We start from the raw sequence: 8,651 nt of genomic DNA on the forward strand, positions 1-8,651 counted from the left end.
TGAAACAGACAGCATCCATACAGGCAGTGGAAGCCTGTATCTTAAGGAAGAGTTGTTCTCTTGATGTGAACACAGTTTAGAAAAGAGATGAGGATACAGCTATGTTCTGGGCAGTCCTTATTGAGTGTGAAAAGTGAGTCCATGTTGACTGTTGTGATGTCGCTAAATGGCGAATGCCACCATTCAACTATACAGGCAAAGCCCCATTGGTTATGATAGGGGCAGATACGCATCCATCCATGTTCTATTACAATGAAGATCGTAATTCTCTGTGTCCATGGGAGGTGTCCAAGTTCTGGCTCTTGTTTTTCAAAGGCCATCCTCCAGGGTCTTTGTTTAGTGTGTCAGGGGCTGAACCGATGTCCCTGACACTCTGGAGAATGGGTTCCCATGGGGCAGGGGGTGATTTTAGGGTTCTGAGCAGCTTGGGTAAGGATTTGGAAAAAATGGTCCTGAACTAAGGTGATCATTCGATATGTCTGACGTCCTAGAACTTGTGACTCTTTGGCGCCCAACACAAAACTTGAAAGACCCCATCCCAAATGTCAGCGTGCTGAATATTGAAATCCTTTAGGATCAAAAAATCCTAAAGTCCAAATTCCCCCAACTCATAGTTCTGAAAGATGGAAATCCTGAATATTGGGATCTATCCAAAATCCTATAAATGGTAATTCCTATGTGGGGATGTGGGGGGAGCCATGTAAAAGAGATAATGAACTGAATTCTGGGAAGAGTCTCTGTGTGTGTGTGTATGTGTGTGTGTGTGTGTGTGTGTGTGTGTGTGTGTGCAGCAGCAACACTAGGGCTTGAACTCATGGGCTGATAGCTTGCTTAGCTTTATTTTTCCTTTTCTGCTCAAGGCTGGCACTCTACCAGTTGAGCCACAGCTCTACTTCCAGCTTTTGGGTGGTAAATTGGATAGAAGACTCTCATGGACTTTCCTGACTGAGCTGGCTTACAACTACAGTTCTCAGATCTCATACTCCTGAGTGGCTAGGATTACAGGCATGAACCACCAATGCCTAAGTCCATGCTTTTCTTTTTTCCTTTATTTATTTTATTTTTTGCCAGTCCTGGGCCTGAACTCAAGGCCTGAGCACTGTCCCTGAGCTTTTATTGCTCAAGCTAGCACTCTACCACTTGAGCCACAGCACCACTTTTGGCCTTTTCTGTGTATGTGGTACTGAGGAATCGAACCCAGGGCTTCACGCATGCTAGGCAAGCACTCTACCACTAAGCCATATTGCCAGTCCCATGCTCATCATTTTTGAGAAATGCCCTCAGAAGAGAAGAAAAAGAACTCAGTGAGCACAGTGACCCTCAGAAGCAAGGCCACTTGCTATCACCCTGCCCGATGGAAATCTGTGGGCAAGATTCCCTCCAGAGGAAAGAAGGCCTATTTAGGAAAACCAGGGAAGGCCTCACTTTTGTTAAGGGATCATGCCTTCAAAACAGTTCCCCACATTAAAAAGATCAAATAGATATGATTTTACCCCTGTTACGACTGGATTCTAAACTTACCTGGTGACTTAAGACTTTAAAAAAAGTGAAATACTGTATCAATACTTGTTGGAAGATTCGGTGGGCTAGGTAAAAGAAAGTGAGTCTTTTTTTTTTTTTGTCTTGAATTTCTAAGCTATAATGACAAGATTTGGAATGCGAGGTAGTCAGGATTTCTTTAAGTGAAAGTCAACAGTGAATGTCAAACTTTGACATCCTAATTTCGTGGGATGCATTTGACCGGAGGAGACAGGCAGCGATGAGGATGTCCGTTTGCAGAGGTCTAGTTTGTCTGTGCTGGTGCCCCTCCTGTCAGATGCCAGCCCAGGAACTTTGAGTGAATTACAGTTACATTATGTCTGGAAAGCCAAGCGAAGACCCTGACTGCTTTGAAAGAATGCAACCACCCTTGCTGGCAGAAGGCTTTCCAGTGATAGGATGGTGTCTATGTGTGAGCTTGTGGTCTGTATATGGAGCTTGTGGTCTGTATATACAGCTTGGTGGATGGATTTCCTCCGCATACCCCAAACAACCCAGAATCGTAGCCAAGCATGTGGGAACATTTGACAGGGAAACCTCAGGTTAGAGTATTTTAGATCACGGCAGCATTTCTGAAAGATCAGTACCGGGTAGAAAACAAATGTGGAGGGGTTCTTGTTATTCGTCATCAAATCATTCCTGAGTAAAAAACGAAAAACATGCTCATGAAAAAATGTCCCTGTCACGAAGCAAGGCCAGCTGATAACTAAAGTCAAGTTGCCCACATGAACGAATGGAGTTTTCTAAGTCTTGATGTTGCTTCATTTGCTTCTTTGAAGCAGTTGTAAGCAGCAAGGGTTCATGATTTGTTTCACTTTGCGCATCAGATTTGTATAAGGTAGCAAGAGTTTTACTGAGTTCATCAGGAAAGTGCCCATTTTACGAAAGTTGCCAGGACTAAGACTTGAATTTAGGGTCTCATGTCCTCATGTGGCTTGTTTTTGCTTAAGGTCGGCACTCTACCCTTTGAGCCATACTGCCCCTATTAGCGTTTTGCTGGTTAAATGAACATACCTGTCTCTCTGATTTGTCTTTCTGAGATGACTTTGAACTGGGATTCTCACATCTCAGCCTCCTGAGTAGCTACAATTATAGGCACAAGTCACCAATCAAAAAATCAAAAGTGATTTTTTTGGGGGAAAGCGGTCGGTTTTAGGGCTTGCTCTCAGGGCCTGGGTAAAATCGCTGAGCATTCTTGCTCGAGGCTAGTGCTCTATCACATTCAGCCACAGCTCGACTTCTGGTTTTCTGGTGGTTAATTGGAAATAGGAGTCTCATGGACTTACCTGTCTGAGCTGGCTTCAAACCATAATCCTCAGATCTCAGCCTCCTGAGTAGCTAATATTACAGGTGTGAGCCACCAGTGCCTGGCTTCAAAAGTGATTTTTAAGCCTTATGAATCTCTAATTTTGAAAAGGCTTCATTGTACAGAATAATGAAATATAGAATTTATGTGGGAAAAATAATGTTGGGGTCCATCAATAGTGCATCTTCCTTCCTAGACTTGATCTCTTCATCTCTCATCCTCTCATAATTTCTTGTATCACTTTACTTTTGTAGTCTGTACTACAAAAATAGTAGTCCACTATTTTTACACTGCACAGATAGCTGAGCAGTCTAAGGGCTAATAAGACCACGAAGAGCACTGTTTTAACTTTATATATTCCCCCCATCACACAGTCCAGTGTTTGACTCATAGTAGATCTTAATGTCGGATTCCTGTGGCTACCCACAAGGCTGAGATCCAGAGAATCACAATTTCAAAGCCAACTCAGGTTACAAAATAAGTCTGGGGTCTGGGAAGGTGGCTTAGTGGTAGAGTGCTTGCCTAGCATGCACGAAGCATTGGGTTTGATTCCTCAGTACCACATACACAGAAAAAGCCAGAATTGGTGCTGTAGCTCAAGTGGTAGAGTGCTAGCCTTGGGCAACAGAAGCTCAGGGACAGTGCCCAGATTCTGAATTCAAATCCCAGAACTGGCAAAAAAAAAGTCTGTGAGACTTCATCTCCAAAAATAACCACTGAAAAGCTGAGCTGGGGCAGTGGCTCAATCTGTAGAACACCAGTAGAGCAAGCATAAAGCCCTAAATTTAAATGTTGCTACTGGTACCAAGACCTTAGATAATTATTGCACACATTTTATGGGCAATCATGTCTATGGGTAGGATGGTGTTCTGATAGCATAGAAAATCTTAATCCTATCACAGAGTCTGAAAACTTGCTGAACGCTGTAGAAGGAGAGCTGTGTCATGCTTTGGGTGTGGTTTATCATGGACATCTTTGCAGAGGTGGCACACATTGTGCCCCTTGGGCCCACACCAGGGCTGGTGCGGCTGCAGGGCGAGCAAAGGCAGAATGTGAGCTGGAGTCTTCCTTTATGGTGAGCTGGAAGACAGGACCTGGAATGTTTCCAACAGAAACAAATGATGCACCTTAGGATGCATATACTAAGGGGCCATGTAGCGTGGTACGCATGTGCCAAAACACCACCCCATCCCTTACAGAGGTGTGCAATCATTACGCACTCATGGAAGAATATTCAAAAAAGCCTTTATTGTGGTTTTCTTAGGAAAGAATTGGGGAGGTAGAGCTGACAGGGTGTGGATAGGCCACTTGGGCTGGGCTTCCCGGTGCAGGCTCTATCATCGCTGTGGTATCCACGCCTGGGTTAATGATGACAGGGAATAAATAGTAGCTGACATTGGAGGCCCTGTGAGATCTGCTCATGAGCAGGTTCTGAATTGGGCTCTTGGATGCATTGGATTATACATGCACTAGGTATATTCCTAGAGGAGGGTTTAACTGTCTCTTGGAACTGACCAGCCTGGACTGGCCAGTTTCTCCATCATCGGCCAGGTCCCAGAGGTCAAAGCAACAGGATGAAAAGATGTGTTTCATATAAATGGGGGAAATTCCTGCCAGACACACAAAAGAGTACAAGCAGCGACAAAACACTCACTGAGCATTTGTTCCGTGACTGGCTTTGTGCCCTGCGTTTTGAACTCAGTTAATCCCACCCCGGGCCTCTGATCTGGCGGTTTTAGCTAGATTAGGTAACTTGCCCCAAAGCGTTCTGCTAGTAATCTCTAAATAGGATTACCAACCTAGACAGCCTGGTTCCTGAGAACCACGAAGAGGCAAAGTAAGTTTTGATGTTGGAGGAATGTAGGTTGCCAACAGGACACAGCCCTGCTAGAGAGCATGCACTCAGGGAAAGAAGGTGGGTGCTGAGTAGATTGCTTTTCTTTTACTGAGTGGGGAGAAGAATGGCAGTGTATGTTTTGAATGAATGAAAATTAACTTTCCATAAACTCTTATTGACCCAAAAGACAAGCATGCTCTCAATGATACTTCATTCTGGAACCTGTTCAAGTACACTGAACTTTTTTGCTTGAGAAGGATGGAATGAGGTGGATGGAGGATGGGAGGAGGATGGAGGAGGTTAAGAAAGATGTGCATTGTACACATAAATGGACAGGTTGAATGGAAACCTCCGTTGTACGATTATTTAAAATTAAAAAAAATACATACAATGAACCTTTTTTCTGTTGGTTGTGGGTCTTGAACACTGCTAGTGCTCTACCACTTGAGCCACAGCACCACTTCCAGCTTTTTCTGCTTATGTGGTACTGAGGAATCGAACTCAGGATCTCATGCATGCAAGGCAAGTGCTCTACCACTGAGCCACCTTCCCAGCCCATACAATGAACTTTCTAAAGCAGTAGAAAGGCTGGCCCAGCAGTCAGTGGCTAAGGCAGCATAGAATGAGGTCTTGCATGATGCCAAGAAACAAAGTCCTGAGCCTCACTGGAAGGATGGAGACAGCCACAAATCTCAACAGTGTCGGAGCCACTTGTGAATCCCTGAGGGAGTCCCTTCTGAGGGCTCGGGCAGGGACTGCATGCAGGCAATGGGAGGGTGGGAGGATTGGTTCAAGCCAGCAGGCAGAGTTCTGTTATCAGAGGTACAGAGAAGGAAGGGACCACCTAGTACAGTACCCCTGTCACTCCAGCTAGCGCTGAAGAACAAACCCCTGCCTTTTGTGGTCATTTGTCACAAGTCAGCCAATATTAGGCCGCTCTCATTTGATAAAACGACAAGATCTTGCTTGGTGTGAGGTGTCCAAACTCCTACAGCCTAAGACCAAGCTAGAGGCCCAGACCCAGGTCTGTCAGTATCTAGAAACGTGGGTGAGCTATGTGCAAACACATCCTGAAAGTTCCCTATCAAAACAAAGAATCCACAAGCTTCCTGCAAAGTAGCATTCAGGAAATACACTTCCAACAATGCCATTTTATTGAAAAGGAAAGTTTTGTCCTGCTTAGGAAAAAAGTGTTCCTATCCGCAATACAGACTCTCACCTTTTTAATGACTTCACACTTTCCCAGCATTAGGCTCAGTGTTATCAAATGAGCAGGTGCCTCGCGCCACCTGGTGAGCAGAAATGGAAGTGTTTTCCCTCAGAGCTAGTTATGTAATGGTGTAACTATGGATTCCTTTCCAGCGTTTGCTTTTGACGGTCTTTCATTTTCTTGTTCTGCTTAGACTCACTTACTAAATAAAAACAATCCACATTAGTTTTAAATGTCCCTCCACACACAAGTTCTGAGAAGTCACAGTGAGTTCAGAACAAATCTGTTGTTCTCAGGTAAACCAAATCCAGTAGCTTGGAAGCTAATATTAAAAATAGCAGGCCACTTGTTAGATGAATTCCTAGGGCTGCTAACTCTTTAAGACATTCTTGAACATGTAAACACCAGGAATTGCTCTGTAATCATTGTCGGGTGGATTAGTTATTTCCTATTCTGATGTGGCACATTCTGGAGGGTGGGGGAGGTAGAAGGTAATTTACAAACTCAAACTATGTACTTTGTCACTTTTATCTAGAGAAACCTTTTGCAAACATTGGTTATTAAAACAAGAAAGCACCTCCAGGGAAACTTTAGGTTGACATAGACGAACACCAACCTTAATTTTTTTGGTAAAAATGTGTTAGGAAGTAGCCTCCCTCTACTCCTAATCAGAGAATTATAAGTGTTAAATGCCTTCCATGTCTTCTACAGTCTTCACGGATTCTTCTTGTCAGTGTCACACTGCCTCTGTGGTGACAAATTGCCTCTTGAAGGCCGGTGGTGGTGGTGGGTGAGAGGCGAGAGGTTATTGTCCTTACAATATTTCTTCCTGGCCTCTGATCATTCCTCCCCTTTCATCTCCAGTACCCATATCTCTGTCTCTTTTTATTTCTGTATATAATTGTAAAAACATACGTGTGTGTGTGTGTGTGTGTGTGTGTGTGTGTGTGTGTGTGTGTACACAGCATGTGTGCTGAGACCAGGGCTTGAACTTGGGACCCTGTGATCTCCCTCAACTTCTTGCTCATGGCTGTCACTCTACCATTTGAGCCCGACCTTCAGTACAGCTTTTTGCTGGTTAATTGGAGATGGAGTTATGCAGACTCTTCTGCTCAGGCTGACTTTGATCAATGGTCTCCCTAATCTCAGCTCCTAAGTAGCTAGGATCACAAGCGTGAGCCATCAAAGCCCAGTTAAACATAATCTCACTGTGACATTTTCGTATGTGTATATAACATATTTTGATCATAATCACCTTGCTGTTATTCTTTCTTGTCTCTTCTCTCTTCTCCCATTGGTCCCATTCTTTTTCCCAAATAGTCCTTCTTTTTTGTGTGTCATTAACAAATTCAGATTCCTCATGGGGGAAAATGTGATAATTGTCTTTCTGAGTCTAGCTTATTAACATGGGTCTCCAGCTCCATCCATTTTCCTGCAAGTGATATAATTTCATTTTTCTTAAGGGCTAATACCCCACTGTGAATATATGCCATGCCACTCTGTGTGTGTGTGTGTGTGTGTGTGTGTGTGTGTGTGTGTGTGTGTGTGTATCCCATTTTCTTTGCTCATTTGTCTGTTGGTGGCCATGTAGATGGATTTCATAATTTTGCTATAAACGGGTCTTCACCTCCTATACCTTTAAATGATATTACTCTCCATCAAGCAGGAAGTCTTTTTGTTAAGCATTTTTTGTGTATTTATAGAGAATATGGATCTTTTTATTCTTGTTGGCAAAGAACAGAAACTAGGCCTTGATTTCAGGTTTCTCAGCAAGAACTGGGATGAATTAGACACACTTGCTACCTGGCATTTAAAAGGAATCCTTGCCTAACAGAGTGAAGGGATCTGAACAGTTGGTTTGAAATTCATTTTAATGAGTGATAGTTTTAATCTTGTGGGGAAAAATCTTAAGAGGTTCAGTCAAGACTGAAGGGAGTGTTAAGGCCACTGCTTGCTGTTCTAACGGGGAGCCCTGGGCTGAGAGATGGGGCTCATGGACTCTGGGGGGGGGGTAGGACAGAGAGATGGGGCTCATTTGGCTGACCTGGAGTAATTCTTGAATAATGGCGATTTTCTGTCTTCCAGCTCATCTATGTGTTCCTGAGTCACAGCAAAGCTCATAGACAGAACTTTCTAAAACCATACCCTGATGTCTTACCTTGACTGACGACATTGACGTTCGGCCTTTATCTCTGACCAACTCTCCCGAATGGAGTTCTGGCGTGGTTGGAGGATGCAGGACGGGCTCTTTGGCGTGGTGTGAGGAGATCCATGGGGATGGTTGTCAGAACAGAGCTGCTTCTCCCTCAGCACAGACTCTATGATTTTGAAAATTCTCTTCTGGTTTTTTTAGTTTCCCACCTAAACCGGAAGCTCCTTGAGAGGTAAGTATAACCTTGGTTTGCCCTTAGGGAAGACCTGGAATTCCACAGGAACGCAGTAGTTATATGTGGGGATCATCGCAGAATAAAAAGAGAAAGATGTGTAAGGGAATGTGAAGCAAGCGCGGAAGGTGCGGGGATAAAGGGGCTGAGAGCTTAGCAGGGGATCGGATCTGAATGGGAGCGGGATACCTGAAGGACAAGACAGAGGCCCAAGGTTTAGAAGCCCTCGACTGAAGAGGACCTGCCTGACAGAGGTTCTCCGCTATGAGGCTTCACTGATTCCTTTGTCATCATAACGTTGGTGCCTTGAGGCTCTGCAAGAGGAGATCAAAGAGTGAAGCCGAATTCTTCGCAGAACAGAGTCAAGAAAGAGTC

The sequence above is a fragment of the Dipodomys spectabilis genome, unplaced genomic scaffold (genome assembly GCF_019054845.1).
Source record: "Dipodomys spectabilis isolate Male_0828 unplaced genomic scaffold, ASM1905484v1 ptg000051l, whole genome shotgun sequence".
In the NCBI taxonomy this organism is placed as follows: Eukaryota; Metazoa; Chordata; class Mammalia; order Rodentia; family Heteromyidae; genus Dipodomys; species Dipodomys spectabilis.